General features: G+C 39.7%; 1 protein-coding gene and 1 pseudogene across 6 annotated transcripts in view; both read left to right on the top strand.

Moving 5' to 3' along the window:
- Positions 1 to 23,337, top strand: part of Inpp4b (inositol polyphosphate-4-phosphatase type II B) — a 743,006-nt gene that overhangs the window by 236,237 nt on the left and 483,432 nt on the right.
- LOC120098729 (U2 spliceosomal RNA) lies at positions 880 to 1,033 on the top strand (annotated as a pseudogene).

Here is a 23,337-nt window from a genome sequence, read left to right as displayed (position 1 = left end):
CTGGCACATGGTTGTAAAGATTATGCCTTTACTGTTGAGTCATCTTTTTTTCTTTGACAAGGATGAACCAGCTGTGTTTTTGTGAGACCTTTTCTGGGCTCATTTACATTCCTCTGTTTTACTAGTCCTTTGTCATTAAATATCATTGACTGCTCTGGGCAGTGGCTGATCTTGATTTGTAATTTTCAATGCAATCATGTTGCAGAACTCCCAAGAGTTTCTAGAAGGGTTTTTGAGAAGTTTCTAGACATGGTTGACATCCTGGGAGAGTAATGGAGGAGATGGGCCTGCCTGGAGTGTGACCAACAGTATTAGGTAGGTTGGTGGCCAGAGTGGAATGAAGCAGGAAGAGGAAGCCGGAATACACAGGCTGCCCTTGGCTCTAACGCTCTACTTCCTGAACCCCATGAGGCAAGCAGCCTTTTGTGTCAAATGCTTTCCCCACTCTGATGCTTAGTGACACTTGAGCTAACAGGTCAGTGAATGTCAGCCTCTGAGGCTATGAGTCAAAGAGAGTATTTCCTGTTTTAAATATTGGACACAATATTATACTTAGTCATAGACCTATGTGTGAAATGCAAGACTACAAATGTTTCAACAGAAAACAGGAAAAGCCTAGACCAGTGCTTCTCAGTCTTCTTAAAGCTGCCATCCTTTCATACAGATCCTCATGGTGTGTTAACCCCAACCATAACATTATTTTCCTTTCTACTTCATAACTGTAATTTTGCTACTGTTATGAATTGTAATGTACATATCTGTCTTTTACAATGGTCTTAGGCAACCCTTTTGAAAGGGAGAGTGACCCACCCACAGGTTAGGAAGTGCTGGTCTAGATCACTGTGAATTTGATGACAAGTTTTGAAATGCAACCAATTCATCGCTTCTCGGCCTTTTGGCTAAGATCAAGTGTAGAAATGCAACCAATTCTCAGAGATTACTCACAGCAGTTGAACCATGACTGTAGTCTTGTATTGAGATGGTTTAGAAAGTTGCTATGCATACAGTACCTTTCATACATAGAATATTATTCAGGTAGTAACATTTTATTTTTAGGGAGCTTTTAGCTCTGCTCCTATTTTTCAGTATTACATTCACTAGTCCAAAGAAGTGTTAGCTGTTACCAGCATTTGGATTAGTTCTCTGCTATCCTTCACAGATTACTTTGATTTTTATGAAATTTTATTAAGCATGTAGAGTGATTTCAGAAGAATTGAAATATTGATGTCCTTTGAATTCATGATCATGACATATCTCTATTTATTTACATAAACAATTTATTTAACCAAACACTTATAGGCTGATGCATGTAGAGCCTGAAAATATTTTGTACAATTTTATTTTTGCTATTATTATTGGCAGTCATTTTTAACTTAAAATTCCAATTACTAGTTACTAGTATGTAGCAAAGCAATTGATTACTGTGCAAGAGCTCATCCTGCAAATATGATTCTTCTAACATTTTGGGTACCACTTTTGATAATTTTGCATTTTATAAATAGGACTAATTTAAATTTAAACAGCAATAATAAATTAACAAACTACATATACATATGTATGTACATGTACATCACACACACACACACACACACACACACACACACACACAAATGCACACCTCTACTCTTATCTTAAGACCGAAACTTCCAGAACAAAGTTGAGTCAGAGTTGTAAGAGGACCTTCTTGTCTTAGTCCTTGTCTTAGAGGAATGGCATCCATTTTTCTGTTCTTAATCCCAGCATGGCAGTTGAAGGCTGAGGATAAGTGGGCAAAGTCCTCTCTACCCTACTTTACCCAAGTTTTTCTTGTGAAACTCTATTGGAGCTCATCAAAGCACTGTCTCTGCCTTGATCATTGTACTCACATCAGTTGATAAGATTTCTTCTTCCCTTAGACTTGTGCTGCTATGACAGGTCTCATTGACCTTCAAGTGTTGATCCACGCATGAACAATGAAGTGAATGTCGTTAGCTCTGAGGTTATAATTCCTACTACATAGAGGGATACGATTGGCTTCTATTTTGTTGAGAATTTGTGCACATCTATCATAAGAGTTATTAACTTGTGGTTTACCTTTTCAATATTTTAATCTAGTTTTTGTTTTAAGATAATAATATTCGAACACAATAAGGAAACAGTCATTCCATTTCTGTTTTTCAGAAGGAATTGTTAAAGATTTTATCATTTATTCCTTAAATATTTGCTAACAGAAAACAAGTTATTGGGATTGAGCATTTGCTTTTTAGGAAGTTAAATGTTTTTACTAGACTTATGACTGTTCTAGTAGTGAAATTAAAATTCTAAATGAGTTTCAAATTTTCCAGCATAACTTAAATCATCACCATGCTTAGACCAAACACCACTACTGTATACTTAAAGGCAACCAAGAACAATGGTGAGTTTTGAGGGATCCAGTCATATGAATTAAGTGTGGCAGAGGGCGAGATGACTCAGCTTAAGAAAGCACTTGCTGTACAAGCACAAGGACTTGAGTTCAGAGCCCAGCACCTATGCAGTAAACCAGGGGTTGTCGGAGGCTGAGAAGGGAGGATTGCTGGACTTGTTGGCTGCCAGTTCAGTAAGAGACATTATTGCAAGGGGAAAAGGTCTGATACTTTCTGTCTTTCTTTGTTCACTCTATGTACACCTACACATGTATACAAACATGCATATTCATATACACAGACATTGATATTCATACACACATACACACATTCACACATATGTATACATACACATATACATACATATACATATATAGATACATACGTACATATATGCACACATACATATATACACATTCACACACATATGCATATATACATACACATACACATGCATATACATATACACATTTACATACATACACACATACATATATACACATATAAACATACACACATACATACACACATATACACATGTATACATATACATGCACACATATAAACACACACATACACACATATACACACATACATCCATATACACGCATACACACATACATATATACCACATATATACACATATATACACACATACACACACATACGCCACATATAAACACATACATCCACATACACACATACACACATACATATATACACACATATATACCACATATATACACATATATACACATACACACACATGCACCACATATAAACACATACATACACACATATACACACATACATCCATTTACACACATACATATATACACATATACATACATCACATATATACACATATATACACACATACACCACATATATACACATATATACACATATACATGCATACACACATACACCATATACACACAGATACACATATACATACACACAATACACACACAAGCATATGTATACACAAATAGATGACATATCATTCATCCCTTTTTCATTTTTCCTTCTTACAGCTACCAGCTGCCTAGTAACAGACTTTTGTCTAGAAAACAAGTGAATTCATGGTGACAAGAGTTCTCTCATTCAGCTCAAATGTCCACAAACTTACTTGTCATCATATGATGGTCATCGAAACTGCCTACCTTTGTAAGTAGGTTCCAGGCATGACCTGCTGTCTGGTTCCACTCTCCCTGTATCTTTTAGCACATCCTATGTGGCTACCATATCTCACATTGGTGGTCTTACAGCTGAGCCCTTTTCCACTTGATTTTCCAGCCTATGTTAATACTCTTTCTTTCCTTAGAATCTCCAAATACCTCTGCTGGCTGATGATAAAACATTTCATGGCTCAGTCTAAATATCACTTGTCAGAATGCTTCTTTGTCTGCACAGGCCATCGATTTCATGTTGCCTCTTCCCTGAGTGAAAAGTACTTCAATTTATTGGAATACTGCAGCACTGAAGAAGCTCTGCGATGTCAGTATGTTTTTCTACTAGTTATCCTCATGCCCACTAGTGTACACGTTAATTCCTAGCTCTGACCTTTAATATCAAAAACATTTATTAATGAAACAGGGTATTAAAATGTGACATTTGACCCATTTCCAGTGTGTTTATGCAATAATAAAGAAGAGAGAAAAATCATCACACTGAAAATGAATTCAGTCATACTCATAAGGCTCTGTGAGAGCTGCAGACAGGTTCTCCCTCTCCCTTACCTGTCTCCAGGCTTCATGCTAGACAAAGACTCCAGGGAAAGCTTGTCAAGGTAAGTTCCTCTGACGGTACTTAGGTATTCCCTCTGTCCCATGTGCTCTTAATTTCCAATGCAAGTCATGGAAAACAGATGTCAAGAAAAGCACTAGACCTTTGGCATAGACCTTTGAAGAGCCTGGGATGGCTTCCTTCACACCTCATAACAGCTAACGGTAAGAGGCCTTCTAGAACTCCTTTTGACAGTAAAATTAGAAAAAGGCCCACTTTGGACTCCCTCCAATACTCAAGAAAAGATGGATTTGGCTATGGCTGCTTTGGCTGGTTGGCTTAAACGTCTTTGAAAATGCCTTCTCCAAGAGATGTGTGTCCCTGGATAAGCTAAGCATACAGAAGGCTTCTGTCAGCTGCTATGCCAAGATCAATAGAAGGAGCCGAAGGTGCTACACTCAGAGCACTTCGATGTGCTAAGAATTCACAAGAATGGATCTCCTAAAGACATCTCCCTATATGAACCACCCCACCAAGAGCAAAGAATGTCACCCAAGACATTAACAATTCACAGTGAGAAAGAACCACTGAGAACACTGATGTGTATTTGTGTGTGTGTGTGTGTGTGTGTGTGTGTGTGTGTGTGTGTGTGTGTGTGAAATCAACAGATCAGTTATTAGTTATTCTTTAACAAAAGAAACCAAGAGTGGGTGTTGCCTAAGGACAGTCAACAGACAAGGAGGTCCTGAAACCTACTGCCAGGAAGCAGGACAAACATCACACAGAATGACTGGTTTTCTTCCTGTTTACTTCCTACACCACACACACTGTGGTGGACACATCAGAGGGACACGGGAGATGAAGGAATGTGTGGCTCAGGATGGGGAGATTTATGGGAGAAAACACAACCGCACTGGATTGCCAACTTTTAAAGTAAATGCCTATAAATCCATATAAATATAAATATGCTATTCAATAAGTGGGAAATATAGATTACCCATCCATACACGCACACACAAACTCACACCAGTTCTAAATCATCTGTATGGGTATTTTGTTCTCTAGCAATCGACTTCCACTCCAGAAACATGATCTGTGCACATACAGTGCCTTCCTGGCAAATGTTTTACAGTAAGAAACCTGATAGAGTCTTGTCCGTTGTCTTTATTAAGTGCCTTCCCTCAGGGCTCAAGGAACCCCAGAGAAGAGGAGGCAGAAAGAGTGTAAGAACCAGAGGGTGTGGAGGACATCAAGACATCAAGGCTCTCCAAACTGACATGAGCAAAGCTCATATGAACTCACAGAGACTGAAGCAGCATGCACAGTGCTTGCATGGCTCTGTACCAGCTCCTCTGTATATAGATTATGGCTTCCAGTTTAGTGTTTTTATGGGGTTCTTGACCATGTAAGTTAGTGGGTGTCTGACTCTTGTGCCTTCATTTAGGTGCTTTTGCTTCTATTTGTTTGCCTTGTCCAGTTTGGGTGATATTATATTATATTATATTATATTATATTATATTATATTATATTATAATTTTATCGTATCATAATAGAGTCCCTTAGAAGCCTGTTTGTTGCCCGTTTAGAGACAGAAAGGGAATAGATCCAGATGGGAGAGGAGATGGGGAGAAACTGGGAGAAATGGAGGGAGGGAAAACTGTAATTAAGATATTCTGTGCAAAAAAAATCTATTTTCAATGGAAAAAAGCCTCATTCACAAGATCAAGGTCAATATGAACAAGGAGAAATCATACTGACCTCACGTGAAGTACAGAGAAAGAGACCTTATGGATTTCCAGTCCCAACTTGAACATAAGAAAAACAACAGGCAAAACCCCACTGAGGAGCACTCTACACATAACTGTCCTGTCCTGCCTGCCATTGTCAAGGTCCAGGGAAAACTCAAAAGGTGTCACTTGCGAGAGGAGCTTAAGGAGATGCTATGCCTTCCTGAAGAGGCTTCCAGAGGGAGAGAGAACAGAAGAGTTTGGGGGACCTCGGTCAAGTCTTACAATAATGTGTGAATATTGGTTCTTGAACTCTGACAGGACTGGTATACCAATTAATGTTGTGTGTTAACTGGGTATGAGGTTCAGTTTCAGTGTTTTGGTTTGGGGTGTAGTTTTGACTACCTTGCTAATTTGTGTGACTATCTCAAATCATCCTCAAAACAGATGTGCTCTTAAAAGGTCATCATAAGAAAAATCAAAACCCTTTTTATTCTTTAATTTTTGTTCAAAGAATCTAGAGGGCTAGCAAGATAGCCCAGTCACTAAAGTGCTGGCTTCACAAACAGGAGGACCTGAAACACAAAGATCAGACAGAGGCAGGTCCTCAAGGGTCAGAGGGCAGCCTGTCTACCCAAGGTGCTAATCTCGACCAGAGCCTCTGACTAAAACCACAAGGTGGACACCGTCTAAACATTGACATTGAAATTGACCTTTGGCCTTCACACACACACATATGTGCTCTTGCCTGATTACATGTATTCCTTCAAATGCAAAGGCAGGAGGGAGAAGGGGAGAGGGAGAAGAAGAGGAGTTCATTACTCCTATCTCTACTGAAGTTTCTAGGATGGGACAAAGGTGGAGACATTTGAAGTTTTAAAGAGATACAAATCTTGAAATTGATTGCATGGGACTGTTTAGTATGAAATATTATAACCTGGAAAAGAGACAAACAGGTGATAGCACTCTTTTGCAACACTGTTTAGAAGAATGGGTCATCTAAAAAGTTGAATGGAATTGAGAAATGATGTTATTTCTTGAGTCCACCCTACACATCTCATTTAATAAGCTGCTTAGATGAAGTAATTAATAGCTGCGGGGTTGCTGACTACGTCCACATGTGAACAGCCTTCAGTCTGTGTGTCTGAATGCTTCAGGAGCTCTTCCCATCATCCCGCAGTCCTCATCAGGATCTGTTTAGCTACGCCCCTGCTTGCTGAAAACATTTCTTCAGACATGTTTGACAGGATGACTAAGGGCTGGGCAGGGTCACAATGTGTCACCTCTCCATAAGCTGTGAACTGTTTGTCACCATGAGAAAGGAAGGAAGACTCAAATAAATCTCCTTTGGGGAGACCCATGGGGCACTGCAGCAGGGAGGGTGTCTCGGAGTCCCTCCCTGGGCTGGGAAGGACACATTTCCTGTTTGTGGAATTGGCCTGGAGCCAGCTCTGCTCCGACCCTGACAATTGGCAACTTCATAAGCATCCCTGACAAACCTTTTCATAGTCACCAAAGAGAGCAGGGCTGCAGCTCCTCATCCCTGCAGGGATTGGTTGATGGGATAGGGTGTAGAGGCTGAGAGGACAGTGAGAGCCAGGAAGATTTCATTTGAACTCCCTGTTCTAGACTCTTGAAAAGTAATCGACACAGTCTTTGAGCTGGGTTCATTTCTCATTTAGGCAGGGAATATCTCTGCGTCATTATAATCTTAGCTTCAAAATAAATATGACCTCATGCAGAATAAAAAATTGGCAAGGCTAGCAACATCAGAGAAACACATATTTTACCTCAGGCTCGGGAGTAACAGGACTGATATCATCCTGATATCCATTTTGATGATAAAATGGGGCTCAGAGAAGTTCAGATGTGCTAAGGTCACACAGCTAATAAACTAGAAAAATGAGACTCAATCTTAGTAATGTGTTTTCTTCGTCATATATGTGAAAACCAATACAAATGGTAATTAATCTCTAGCTAGAAGACATTGTACATCAGCGGAATGTACAGTTAGCAAATGCCCAATTCCTAGTACAGGGTGGGACGTTCCTTTTTCCTGTATTAGTCAGTTTGGCTTTGGAGTCTTCTTTGGAGGGACTGTTGTCTTCTCCTGATCTTTTCCTTAGCAGTCACTAAATCTGTGGCTCGTGTCAGGTGGCGAAGCTGCCATGTCACGCAAATGAGGTTTTAGCCAAGAACCCACTTTCTTCTTTAACTTTAACAAAGTTGTTCTTAACGTTCATTAACATGCTTTCACCCTGTCGGTAATCATAGACTTTGTTTTTTCATTTTCATATATGTGCATATATATACCAATCATAGTCCCTGATTTCACTTTCCTTACCATCTCTTGTGCCCTCTCCCACTGTTGTTAACCACCGTTCTCTTCTCAGCTAGCCTTCCTTCTTTCAAGGCTCAGTTTTGTGACCTGATGGGTTTTGCTAGGTTTGTTTAAAGCCGTATGTGTATAAGTTAGTTTACAGTAGCACAGGACCTTACGAATGGTGCGTGACCGAAGTAACAGTCTCTTTCCCTCCCTCCTCAACCATTAACTTCACTAAACACTAAAGAAAAAGTACGGTCATGGGGACATCAACCATCCATGACAGGAGGTTGATGAGCTCAGTCTTGTCAAGATCTCGTGCAGGTGATTATCGCTGCTATGAATTGAACAAGACAATAGTCAGATCACACCCAAAACATCAGGGCTCCATTCCTCTAACCCACTTCTTTTGTACCTTTCTTGCAAGATGGCCTCTGAGCCTTGGATGGGGTGTCATAAATGTCCTATTTACAGCTGAGTGCTCACTGCTCATTAGTTGAGCCAAATTCCTTATAAACCAATGAAACTCTTAACATTTAGCGACATCCCTTTCCTGTGTCCGCCATTTTTATGTGATGTAGATTTCCTTTTGGACTGTTTTCTGCTCTCCCTCTTCCGCTCCTCTGAAGCAGTGGTATTAGAGCATAGTACTGACAGTTTCAGGGATCTTTGGGGATCTGGGTTTCAGTCTTCATGCTTGAACAAAGTCCAGATTGGCTGAATGAGATCTGTGCAGTCCACATGAGATCTGTGCAGTCTCCTCCCATATATCTTTGTGGCTTCGCTTGGCAGCTTTAATAAGAATAATTGGTTCAATCCCAGGCCTTTAAAAACAAATTTATAATTCTATAACATCAACTTTTTATGATCTATAGCCATTTGTGGTTAGATTTATTGGTTTCCCATTAGATGATTACATTTTCTGCAGATTGGGGAAAGGAATAGAGAGGTGGTCAAGACCATTAAGCCTTTCCCATGCAGAACAAAGTATTTGGGAAGAGAGGCAGCATGGACAGGATGCAAATTGCTAGGGTCCTGGCCGTGGGCTACCACAATGCCCAGTTTTACCATATGGTCTTTTAAAGTAGATATTTCCTTAGTTTAATTAGTATCCTTTCATTCCAACACAATTGCTGAAGGCCACGATTCTGTCACACATCCATTCCTACCAGCCATTTCTTTTATTACATAAATTCGAATTGTATTCATTTACTTACTGCAGGTGCATGTCTGCTTGTTTGTATTCATGAATGCATGCATGGCATGGCATGAATAAGGATATCAGAGACAACTTACCGGAGGGAGTCAATTCTCTTCTTCCTCTATGTGAGGGTCAGATTTGGTGGCCAGTACCTTTAACTGCTGAGACATCTCTCTGGTTCTTCTCTAGCAGCATTCACATAGCATCCATGTCCACCAACTACCAGGCTTGTGACTATAAGACTCTGAAATAATATTATTTAAACAACAATGGGTCTATACTGTGTGTGTGTGTGTGTGTGTGTGTGTGTGTATCTCAAACAATTGATTATTATATTAGTGGAAGGATTTCCTATTATTTAATTTGGAGGAAAGTATATAATTAGAAATAACAGCTATGGAAATAACAGAGTGTTTGTCTCTTTCTTAGTGACCTAAATTCCATGGAGCATGGCTGCCCGCTGAGTTTGATTATTTCAAAGATAGCATGCCCATCAATAACCTATTAATCTGACAATGGCTTGGTAGTCTGTTGGCTTGCCCTTGATTTCCAGGAGGGCTTTCGAGGCTGAATCTGAGAGATAACTGACACTCTCGACTGCTTTTCTTTGTAAAGCCCTGAACTTCAGGGCTAAGTCCCTGAAGCTCTTTGAGGAATATAAAACACAACCCCTCACTTTTCACATCTTCTCTGTAAGGAGGAAGTGTGCTTGTGCTTCTCCAACAAGATGGCTTTTCCTCTGCTCTCCTTTCTTTAGACCTGTTCTTTAGATTTTTTCCCCATAAATTTCATAGTGATAAAGTGAGAGGAGTCCTGAATTTTTTTTTGATCTAAGAATAAATCATTTAATATTTTATAATTATGAAATGTCTTAAACCTGGAGCAAATCCATATAATATTCTGCACGACTCTGTATTCATCAGGCCAGATAAACTATAAAATAGCACCTTTATATGCTTCCCCAGAAGCACAGAGTTTATTAAGTGACTTGGACAAAATTTACTGAAATCGGTCTCTGTCTTTTTCTGTCTATCTGTCTGCCTGCCTATTTCTCTCTCTCTCTCTCTCTCTCTCTCTCTCTCTCTCTCTCTCTGAGAGAGAGAGAGAGAGAGGTATATCACCATCCTCTTTTTCTTTTGTAACACTAGAATGAAATGGAACTTGACCTTTTATATGTTTTTTTCTTTTATTGCTCCTTAAATACAATAACTACAAAAGTGTGTTCTGCGCAACCTACACTAGCATAGATTTTGAGAGTAGAGTTAACACCTGAGTCATGTAAAACCTGTAGCTCCAGGTACTCCCCCAATTTAACTATATCCTTTAATCGGAGGTCCTTAATAAGGAACTTTTGTCAGAATGCTCTCTGCAGATGGGTGCTTAGAATAGGGACTCACAGAAGAGTGAGGCCACACTAGTCTCATGTTATCACTACTGATGTTTGCCAAATGCACACAAGTGACAGATACAAACATTTAACACTATTTACCTCATTGCAGTCTTGCCAGTGACCTACAAATGCCGCCACTCCTTGTTGCTTGTGACGTCACACGATCTAATTGGTTTTTTTAAGCGCATAAAAATATTTGATGAGACCATACGCTCCAACGAGAAAATAAACAGATTCTGTTTCAAGTGGTTTCTCTAACTTTAGAGAAGTTCTTTGGGTTTCACGAGCTTTGGGTCTGGTTAATTTTGATGTATGATCCTTCATTTGCAACGTCGTTTGGTAAATTTATTCACTTCACATCCTGTTCACTGCCTCCCAGTTGAATCTTAATCGCGGTAGTAAGTTCAGGGCTGAGATTTCACTGATACATCACACCGGGACCGCTACTGCCTTGCCTGCTATGGTACTTGTTGATGACATTCGCAGGAGCTGGTCTCCTTTCATCCAGACCTCTGCGGCTTTTAGTCCTCCATTTTCTGGTCTTCAAGCATCCTAAATTGTGTCTCTTTGACTTGCTTTGGGACCTGCATTAAGCTTCTTCAGAGAGGCTGAAGAAATATTGAAGACAAGCTGCACTTTCAGACACGTGGATTTACCCCAGGTCTCTATTTTGGTATCTCACATTACAGTTGTGATTTCTGGGTATTTGTTTACATGTGTGGCGCCCACCCTTCTATCTCCTCCACTCTTATGTAAGTTCTATGAGTCTACGGAACCATGTGGACTTTGTTTGGGGCAATCAATTAAACCGGTCAATTTTATTGAATGGGTGAAAACCGCTCTGGCACAATGTCTAGCACATTCGATTTAGCAACACTGCGGTTTTTACCTCAGTCCCCCTGGCTCTCCGCTGCCCTGCCTTTCTGGACGAGGTAGACCACAAGACATTTTATTTTCAGTTACCAGGGACAGTGATGAAGACACTTCCTAAAATCGCAGTCAAGGTGGGTAAACTATTTTACACAGGTTTTATGTAGATGAACCCAATTGCAAACTGATTGGTACAATATTTCTCAATAACTGTGACAGCTCTGAACAGCCACAGTTCCCTTGCATCACATGCCTTTATGGTGAAGCCCAAGGCCTGGCACCTGTGTGAGACTGTATTCGACAAGGCTCTCACAGAGATAGGAAGTTGAAATGACGTCATTAGTGAGGCTCCCATCCCAGAATACAGTCTTTATAAGAAGAGAAAGCTGGGTACAACAGAGACACGGAGAGCTACAGCTGGAGTAATAATGGAAACTCAAAGAAGGTCAAGGCACAAGTCTATATTATGCACAGAAGGAAGCTTGGTTCTGGAGATGGATACGCACTACACATAGGAAAGATGACCACTACAGTTTTAGGGACCCACGTAAGTTGGGACTGACAAATGACAGGGTAGTCTGTGAGAGCAGACAAGCACAGGCTGCCTGCCTTTTACAATGCAGACAGCCTGGTCTTAAACCATTGTTCCCAGGATTACTTTCTGCCTCTTTTCCCACTTGTGTCTCCTCTACCACACAGAAGAGCTCTCGTGGTGCAAGGGTTATACATGACTCTAGATTCTTCTCCACAGAGATTATCATGAGTTTGGACATGAAGGAGAAATTACATCATTTTGACAGAAAAATCATGCAATGCCACATTCTGAGTTGTTCTTCCCAATTTTGCCTTCAACAAGCTCATGTTGATAGACTAAAATTGACCATGACAGAGATAGAAATCGCTATGTCAAGTGTTGGCTTGTTATCCTCTTGATTATCTAGAATGTTATAACCAATATGTTAGGCACACAAAAGTGTTGAGGAACAAAGCCCAGTCACTTCAGAGTTCAGGTGTGGCCATGTTCAGTAAAAGTATTACCTGAGAAATCAAAAGTTGTGTGAAATTTAATAATATTTTGCTGTTGTGCAAATTATATGCCACCTTTCTATCTATAAGATTAAACTTCAGTTCACATGGATATATTTTTGTGTGTCTATGTACATATTGTGACTAAGTCACTGACTTCTTTTTTCTTAATTCCTAAAAATGTTTGTAAATAGCATGTTGTATTTTCAATGTAGCCTATTCCACTAATACTGCAAAGATTCATTAATGACAGCTCTCCAGCTCTTGTTGAATTGTTCCTGCGTATAGGGCTGTGAACTTGGATTTGTTACTTGGTTTCTTTTGTAGTGGATGAGCGGGATAAAGTTGCAGATGATGTGGAAATTCATAGGCTAACTGTGGGTGCTGCTTTTAGCATAAGGATTACCTTGAGATGAGAAAGGGAGGGAGGGAGGGAGGGGAGAGGGAGAGCAGTGGGATGGGGGGTGGGGGAGTGGTAGAAATGTATGAATGGATTCTCAATGTTACTCTTTTTCCCTTGAAGATATAGTTATATGCACTTTAAACAAAATCTTCAGTATTTCCATATCATCATCATCATCATTATCGTCGTCGTCATCGTCATCGTCATCGTCATCATCATCTACAGTTGTCCACATCATCAGTGGCTGTCAGTTATTTCTGTATATTACTCTAATTTTGAATCTCTTGTTGAGATAAGGAAGTTCAAAATCCTAACCATGCTGAATAAACCATACTTAGAAAATAGGGTACATGTTGTCAAGGTGAAAGATAGCTTTCATATTAAAAATCACTTTTACTAAAGTGTAGCAGCTGTTTATCCTTTACTCTTAGATAGCATTTCCTAGGAATAAACACTTTTATTTCTGCTATTTTACTATTCCAGGTCACTTCTCTGTAAGAACATATTTCTAATAGATCATGGGTTTCCTCCCTTTCCTATTCACTGCTATACTGTAGCAATATGTAAGTGTTGGGCACACATTAATAATATGATAAATATTTGTTTAAGTGAGTTAGCTATGCCTTGGTGTTGGGTGGAAATGCAGTTGTATTACCTGTAGGCTTCTGGAATACCCAGGGTAGTTCAAAGCATTAGATCTCCCATCCCATAGTTTGATATATTTATAACAGGCTTGAACAAACACAGACAAGCGTTCAAGCTTTTAAAGTACCCAGGTATATACTATTGCTTTGTGCTTAACACCTTATATCATTTGAGAAGCCTTGTAACCATAGGGTCAACGGTGTAGCAAAGTGAATTCATTTTTGTGACATAGAGCTACGTAAATCACAACCCTACCACTTGGGTCTCACGCTAGCTTTCGAAGAGATGTTTATTGAAACTGGTGTTAGAGTGAAGCAAATAATGTCAGCTAGTGGTAGTTACGTTTATTGAGTTTCCCAATATGCCTCTTCTGACCTAACCCTTTTACGCTCATCTCTCATCTAATTCTGACAATGGTTCTGTGAGTTATCTTTTCTGGTCCTTCCATGATATTGATGAGGACTGTGGGGGCTGAGAAGTGTTTTTATTTCTGCTTTTATTATTTACAGTAGACCTTTTAAAGTTTATAGCAGCAATAAAAATACATCAGAAAAGCAGTCAGATATGGTAGGAAAAGTCGATGGTTGGTATAAAACACTGGTTCTGTGAGTTTATCTTGGTCAGCTCGCAACCCACCCAGGACCTCATATTCTCAAGTTAATATAGAATGTGTTTGAAAAAATGCTCTGCAGTTTTAAAGAAACAGTTGTATAATTTTAGTTGATTTTTTCCCCCTTGCATACACATGCTAGTGGTTTGTATCGGTAGAAATTCTTTGCTGTAGTTTGGACGAGTGTTTCCAGAAGCTTACAGCACAAAGACTTGGTGAGGAATAATTGGAGTTACCAGGTGATGGTGGAAAATTTAAAAGGTAGAGTCCTTTGCTAAGAACTTGAGCCATTCAGGGCATTTGTTTTTGAAAGGGGGTCATTGGACTCAGTCCCTCCTTTCTTTCACACTGCTTGGTCACCATGAGGTAAATAACTTCTGCTACATGATCTGATGATCCAACTTACTTAGGCCCTAAAGCAAAGAGCCAACCAATCATAGAGGTTACCCCCCCCCCAAACCATGAGCCCAAATAGTGCCTTTTCTCTTTTTATGTTGAGTATCTCACACATTGCTATAGTTATGGAAATCTGATTAAATAATTATTCTTATCTTTTCCTTTTCTTTCTATTTGCCCTGGTTGTTTGGATTCTGACCATGATTATGCTGCATTGTGGAGCAAATGGGACTTAGGGGTGGACTGATGAAAATAGCAGGGTTAGACCTCCTTGGGGAAAACGGTCTATTGGAAGTTTCTCTTGTTTTGACTGTTAGGAGCTGAAATGTTTCATTCACTGTTCTTCCAGGATAGTTTGAGACCCCAAGAGGTATTTAGTAACTGTTTCATGGTTTTTCCTAAATTTACCCTTTCTTTTCTTTCTCCTCCCTCTCTCCTTTCCTTCGCTCATGTTTTCATTTGCAAAGTCATACAATGAAGTCAATATTATGTGAAACACAATGGGTATACCCGTGTTTGTTCAGAAAACTATGAGGCTGAAGGAAAGAGGCTACTATATAAACACAATAAATATTAAATAGCAAGTCTTATTGAGTAATATGAAGGAGAATTTTTAGCTAGTCATATGAGAAATCATAGAAAAAGCTGTTGAAAGTATTTATTGGGAAGACATTTTAATTGAATCCTGATGCTTTCGTAAAGCACTCTGGTGATAACTAAGCAAATAATCGAAGACATGAGCCAGCGTTGGACACCTTTTTGCCCATGCTCAAGATAAACCTGCTCAATCCATGATTTAGCTTGAGTGGCTTCTGCTTCTCAAGTGGCTCCACGCACATCTTCTACACAGCACTTCCACAGCCCATGGTTATAAAGGTTAGAGCTTAAAGCTGGGCAGGTTACACATTTTTATCTTTGGCACTCTCAAATTTAGAAAGAGACTGGGATATGAAACTTTTGTCTGTGCCAATACACAGCTGATTTTTTAACTTTGTATCCATAGGCAAAGTGCTTTGATGCCCTGCCTTAAGAAAAAAAATCCTCTTCCTTCTGCTTTCCAGTTTTGAGGAACAAACAATTGCTGCCCATCAGTGACAAAGGCGAGATATACAGAAATGCGAAGTGATATTACTGACTCTTTCTTTCTTTCTTTCTTTCTTTCTTTCTTTCTTTCTTTCTTTCTTTCTTTCTTTCTTTCTTTCTTTTTTTTTAGATTTTTTATTGGATATATTTCTTTATTTACATGTCAAATGTTATTCCCTTCCCCACTTTCCTGTCCATAAGCCCCCTCTTCAATCCCCCTCCCCCATAAGGGTGTTCCCCCCATTTATCCACCCTTAACACCACCCCCCAACATTCCCCTGCACTGGGAGTCCAACCTTGGCAGGACCAAGGGCTTCTCCTTCCACTGGTGCCCCAACAAGGCCATTCTCTGCTACATATGCAGCTGGAGTCCAGGGTCAGTCCATGTATAGTCTTTGGGTAGTGGTTTAGTCCCTGAAAGCTCTGGTTGGTTGGCATTGTTGTTTTTTATGGGGGTTGCAAGTTCCTTCAACTCTTTCAATCCTTCCTCTAATTCCCCACAAGGGGGTCCTATTCTCAGTTCAGTGGTTTGCTGCTAACATTGACCTCTGTATTGGACATGCTCTGGATGTGTCTCTCAGGAGAGATCTATATCTGGTCCCTTTTAGCATGCATTTTTTAGCTTCATCAATCTTATCTAGTTTTGGCGGCTGTGTATATGTGGGCCACATGTGGGGCAGGCTCTGAATGGCTGTTCCTTGAGTTGCTGCTCTAAACTTTGCTTCCATATCCCCTCCTTTGGATGCTTTTCCCCCTTTTAAGAAGGAGTGGAAGCATCTACATTTTGGTCATCCTTCTTCTTGAGCTTCCTGTGTTCTATGGATTGCATCTTGGGTAATGTGAGCTTCTGGGCTAGTATCCACTTATCAGTGAGTTCATACCATGTGTGTTTTTCTGTGATTGGGTTACCTCACTCAGGATGATATTTTCTAGTTCATTTCATTTGCCTATGAATTTCACGAAGTCATTGTTTTTCATAGCTGAGTAGTACTCCATTGTGTAGATGTACCACATTTTTTGAATCTTTTCTTATCACTGGGGCAGAGTACATATCAAACAGAACTTACAGGAGGAAATGAGTGCTATCTGGGGCCTATGCTTTTAAAGGCGTAGTCCATCCTGATTGAAAAGCTATGGTGGGCAGACGTGCTTAGCATACAGCTCAGCTTCCAGTGTGACCTGTTCACATCATGGAAGACCAGGAAGCAGAGAAGAGGGTCAGGATATAATGCAGAATGCCCATCTCTAGTGGCCTGTGTCTGCTAGCCATACCCTATATCCCAAAGGTTCAAATGGCACTGTTAAGTAGGGACCACAAATACAAACACATGGACATGAGAGGTACATTTTATATTCAAGCTGTAATATTATTCCTCTGGGCCCCACAGGTCCATGACTAACTCATAGTGTGAAATGCACTTAATCCAACATCAAAAATGTCCATAGAAGTCCAAGATTCAAGATGACCTTTGCTGTGACTCCTGCGATATAAGCAAAACAAACCCTAAAATCAAATATCTTTCTGACATTTCTGTGGGGATAGGAGGGCAGTTCATGCATTGTATCAAGTCACTGCCACTTTGGGATGCCTCTGCTGAAAGACGAACCTGGATGCTTTCCTCGTACCCCTGATGTCTACAGCCTATCCTATGTCTATTATATGTATATATCATATGATATATATATAGAGAGTCTATATTTATGTTCCATAGTCTATCCCCAGTCAGCTACACTCCATAAATTTTAAATAGAACATTTAAGAAACATTTGATACATATTGGGAAAGAAAGAAAGAAAAGTCATACTTCCAATTTTCAATGGCCATCATTTGGGGCTTTATAGTGGCATCATGTAGTCTCCAACACTCTGGGTGAGACTTCCTCTATGATCTTCTTGCCTGCAGCATATACGACCTCTCTTAACCTTGCCATACTCAGGGTTGGTATCTATTTTGCAGAAATAATGCATTCCTGGTATCTTCAACACCCCGGGATGTCTAATGCAAGGCTTTATCACCACAGCTTTGTTTAAATCTCTCTCAGAATCTCCATATGTGGGATCTCATCCAATTACACATCACCTAACCTCACTAGGATCTTGGTTTCAACATCCATGAGCCCTCAACTCCTACAAGGTGCTTGTCAGCAAAACTTCCTCCTTGAGGACGATGACAGGTTCCTTTCCAGTGCAATACATAGCCCTGCCCTACAGAACCGCGGCTGAATCAACCTCAGTGTCTACACAGTTAGACCAGGAAAGGTGCATCCTTCTGCGATTCTGTTCAGGCAGGATGTTCTGGTGCTGGCATTCTCTGTCTGGACACTTTTTTCATAGGCAGTTTATGTTTAAGGACAAAATTTTTAATGGATTTTTACTTTACACCATGGAGTCATTGATGGGCAGGCTATTGCCTTTCAGACGTGTTTCCTATTGTTCCAGTGAAAAGGGAAGCTTTGTCCCCTTTAACAGTCTTAATTTAATTATTAAATCTCTTTAATAATTAGAGTCCTTGTCCAGATGCACCCTGGCCACAACTTTTAATACCCCTACTTTTCTTTTCTCACCAAAGTGCACTTATATTTATTTTATTTCATTTCATTTTATTTTAACACCTTCAGAAAGACTTGGGGCTTTAGCTGTAAAATTTTATGATAAACTATTCTCCGGTCTGAAGTTACACTGCCTTGAAATTGCCTCAGCCCTGGGAATCAGCCCCAAGCTTTTGAATTCAGCCTCATTTTCCTTGCCAGGACTCAGTCTGAGTGAAAACAAATCATTTGCCAAATGTAACATAAATGATAAATGGTCTCTATCCCTTCTTCCCCTTCAAAACCTTATGAAAGCAGCTCTTTTTGTAAATGGATTATACAAGTGACATTATTTAGTGTTTTATATTAGTAAAATATTTTTAATAAAGGGCCTTTATGACATTCCTTTAATCCTAATGGTGAGTCTGTAGGAGAGATTTTTCCCTCACCCTCACTTTACCTCTCACCCAGCCTCCCTGCCACCTACCTTCAGAAAAGAGCAGGCCTCCCATGCACATCAACCAGGCAGTAGCGAGCTATAATAAGACCAGGAACATCAAGGCCAGACAAAGCAAGTGACTAGGAGGAATAGGGTCCCACAGGTAGGCAAAAGAGTCAGAGACAGCCCCTGTTCCCACTGTTAGGATTTCCACAAGAACACCAAGCTACTTAGCCAAACTTACATGTAGAGGACCTAGGTCAGAACGCTTTAGGTTCCCGTGAAGTCTTATTAGTTGATACTGTGGGCCCACAGAACACAGTTCTTAATCATCGCCCTGTCTGCTGGTCCAGGTGTCCTGATGTCCTCCAACAGTGTGTTAAACACAGAGTAGAGCAGTCTGGGCCCTCTCCAACCCACAGCTCCAAACTTTTCACACTCCTCCCACAAACCATTTGTAGAGGCCTACAAAACCCATGGCCTGTCTGATCAGGGCACTGACCTTAGTGCCACTTCTTTGTGTCAGTTACTCTTTTGTCACTGGGATGGGCCATCTCACAGGAGGGGAGGTTTATTTTGGCTTATAGTTCAAGGATGCAGTCCATACCTCTGGCCTGCCTTATGCACCTTTTGGATTACCAGGAAGTAAGAAGAAAGTAAGTAAGTCGGTAGTAAGGTTGGGTCTTACCCTAATGTTCTATATTGCCAACAGGGCTCTCTGCATCTCGGAAGTGAAATGTTCAGACATGACCCACTCGGGCAGTGTAAGAAACATTCAGACTGGACAGGGGCGCTGGGCAGTGCCACGGCAGAGGTTTTATTTAAATACTAAACTAGGTAAACTAAGAAGGAGCCCCTTTAGCCAAGATGATGCAATGAGAGCACACTCTGACAGTGAAGGTGGTGGCTCTGTAGTACTTCCTGGGAGGCTGTGCTTTCGTAAAGTGTCTCTTGGAAGACATTCCAGATAGACTTGAAGGAGTGACTTCCGAGCCCCACTTACCCCTGAGAGTTCTCTGGAGGTTGGTTTATGCCACTCTGTGCCTGATAAAACACTAAATTATTTTCCACAGTCATATATGTGCCTCACTCACGTGCAGCTGCCTCCACTCCTGTCGTCATCAGCTCTGTAATGTAAAAAGAAAAACCACGCGGATATCCATAGAAGAATCAGGTTCTGGTTTCTTTTTTTTTTTTTTTGCTTATTTTTTTTATTCCTCTCTTTTTACTATAAAAAGCCTGGTAAAGGAGGGGAATAGTAACATACGTAACCATTTCTATAACAAGCAGCCCATTTCCTCAAATACAGAAATGAGTTCCCTTGACCTCGACACCTGCTAGTCTCTTCTATCCAATAACTTGCGTTGGCAATTGTTTCTGATGCAAAACTCAACATACTTTTAACTCACAAATATTACATATGGAAAATGATATAAATCTGTGTATGCATACATATAAATGTGTACACACACACACACACACACATGCACACACAATTAAGTCATCACTTTGTAACTGTAGTAAATGATTTTATGTCACTCCATATGTACCAAAAATTGTGATGCTTAATTAAATCTCTTATAAAAATGAAGGTTTTAAAACATCTTTATGTTACTTAGAGTGTGTAGGACACTGTAAACATTGCATATTTGTTGGCTGTTCAGGGGATGATTTAAGAAAAAAGAGTTTGCATATTCATATAAATACAATTCATTTTTTAAAAAAACTATCTATAGTTTATTGAATTTATGAGTGTAAAACCTATAGTTATAGATAATGGTTTGCATTATATATAAATGTACATGTATTATATGTATATACTGACATATACATGTAAATATAATTGCATATGTAGACTTATTCAATGCTTGCCAGCCATTCTCTGAATAGATATTGAATCTCAACCATGAGACTTATAAATATAAAAATAAGTATTTTTGCTCTTATTTTGTAATAAGCTGGAGAGAGGTACAGAAACTATAAGAATATAGTCTAAGTTCAGAAATATCTCAAATGGGACTTGAGCCTTTTGATTTACATCAAAACATAGTTCAAGACATGAAGCATTTGTCTCAATATATTCACCCCGAATCTTATCAGCTGAGAGGTTCAATAATCTATTATGACTACTAATAACATGCAAATGTTTTCTTTACTCGGCTTTGTGAGAATATGGTGCTGCGGTTGTGAGAAACAAGGAAGTCTTCTGAAGTCCTTCCACCTTGACTCTTCAAGTCAGTGTCTCTAAATGATGGCCACACCAGTGTCAGAGTTATTTCTCCCTCGTTCCTGGGGGTGGGGCAGGGAGGTATAAATACATACTTTCATTGACACAGGCACTCCTTGCCCACAGCCGTTTCCTGAGGCACATACATATCAGTGCCCTATTTACACAGACATAGCTGGCTCACAGCTGTTTCCTGAGGTACACACACGCCAATATGACATGCCTCTCAATGTATGCAAGACAGCATGATTTCCTTTCTCAGTTTTGAGCAGAATGGCCTATTTACATGCTAGCGACAGGAAAAGCTCACTGATACACATGCCAATGGAAGTCAAGTAGGAAATACTTTGAGATGAGAATATAAAATTAAAGGGATTAGTCTGGACATCTTAACACAGATCTTAATATTTATTAATAATGCAGCAGCTGCACACAACTGTATGTGGGAAAAGACTCAATACTCATGAACTAAGTTGTCTTGGTAGAAAACAGAAAAGATATGGACTGGTCTACTACCTTCTATCTATCTGTCTGTCTATCTGACTGACTGACTGACTGACTGACTGACTGACTGACTGACTGACGTTTCCTATATATTTGGTGTGTAGTAGAAACAATTAACTATCTTTGAGTCAGTTTTCAACTATATTTGTTAGATAAAATATATATCTTTGTTTTCCTTGACTGGTGCATTCTTTTGTAATAATCTGATTCTAGTTAACTTTGGCATTCCTTTGGCCAAATTCTCACTGTATAGTCATTTTGTTCACTTTTGTGGTAGTTCTAAAAATCTGCCCTCTCAGTAGATAGGTGTGGAACAAAATTCCTTTGACATTTTTATAGCAAGGAATCAATTGTGTCATGTACTCAACAACTTACAGACTGGGTTAGTGTGATAAGAAAAAGGTTCATTAGTGAATGAAATTATAGGGACAGTTATACATTATGATTATCTGCAATCACAATTGTCCTTTAAATGTGGTAATCAGTGCCTGGGAACCATGATCATTTGACTTTGTTTATGTAATCAAACCCAGTGGCTGTAGTTATCATGTAATGTCATGCACAAAACAACATGGTATATATTTCTGAATGTAAAAACGTTTTAAGTTAAAAACGTGTTCAAATTAATTTGGTTGTAGGAGGAGAAGTCAGGGTTTGAGACAGACTATCAGAGGCAGAGGAAGAGGAGACAGTGAGGGTGGGAGGGCAGGCTGGCTGGCAGCCCTTCTCGGGTATAATAATGTTTGCAGCTGAAGCCTCTAAGGCTCTCTCTTCTCTCCTGCTCCTGCTCCAAATGGCTGTCTCTTGATTTTGGAAAATATAGAAGTCTTAGGGAAGAATTCTAGATCCTTTGAGATGAATGCATTGGGCTAGGAAGAAGAGTACTTTTTAAGCTCAAGGAAGGGAACAGCTATAGGTTAAGCCATGAGGGTAAAGGTCTGATGAGGGACTTGTTTGAGGAAACAGGGATATGTGCTTCCAGGGTGTGGGAAGTGATGAGATGTAACAAAAAGTCAGCCTGAAATGAGAAAAGCAGGGGAGGAGAAGTCGTTCCAACCAGGTAGTGCACACTACAATTCTTCTCTGGATGGTGAAACTGAAGATCAGCTTTTGCCTGAGGTCCACAGAGTTGTTTGGTTAGTGTGCATGCGTGCTAAGATGAGTTAGATTGTTTAAACTTGTTAATGCTTTTCTTTCCTTCATTTTTTTAAACTATTGTTTGAAATTGCTTGCTTGCGTGGAGCCCTCTGGTTGCTAGTATTGCTATGAAGTTCTAAATTAGCTCGAATGCTGCCTCCACAAAGCTTGCAGTTTCTTGAACCCCTACCCTACTCAGATGAACTGAATTTTGTTCAATTCCACTGTGTGTTTTAATCTTCCTCTTCAGATTAGATTCCTTTGAGAAATGTTATTCCTACTACTTCCCAATGAAAAAAAATTGCAATAAAATATCACTTAATTAGTTTTTGTAATGTGTTGAAAGTTTTCAGTGGCTATAGGAACAAGTCTAAGGAGTTAGTTTTCAAATGAGCGTTTCAGGAGTAAAAGGGGGAAAAGATGAGGCTGTGCCTGGAAAGTGGTGGCTCAGCAGGAGAATATATTATTAACGCCATTCAAAGTCAGTTCATTATTTGATATGAAACAAAAGACAGAAGTAGTAAAATTGGCTTCCTTCATTGTTTCACAGACACTGAAAAATGATGTGGCTTTAAAAATACATATTGTGGTTTTCTCTAGGGGAAAACAAGCTGATTTTTTTTCCTAATTTTATTTCTAAAATTTCTGTGGGTTTTTTTTTTGAGTAGGGGTGCCCATATGGGTTCTTGCATCCAGATATTAAACCAAAACAGTGG

Source organism: Rattus norvegicus, chromosome 19 (genome assembly GCF_021556685.1).
Source record: "Rattus norvegicus strain SHRSP/BbbUtx chromosome 19, alternate assembly SHRSP_T2T, whole genome shotgun sequence".
NCBI classification, from domain to species: Eukaryota; Metazoa; Chordata; class Mammalia; order Rodentia; family Muridae; genus Rattus; species Rattus norvegicus.
This window is presented reverse-complemented; position numbering and strand designations above follow the sequence as displayed.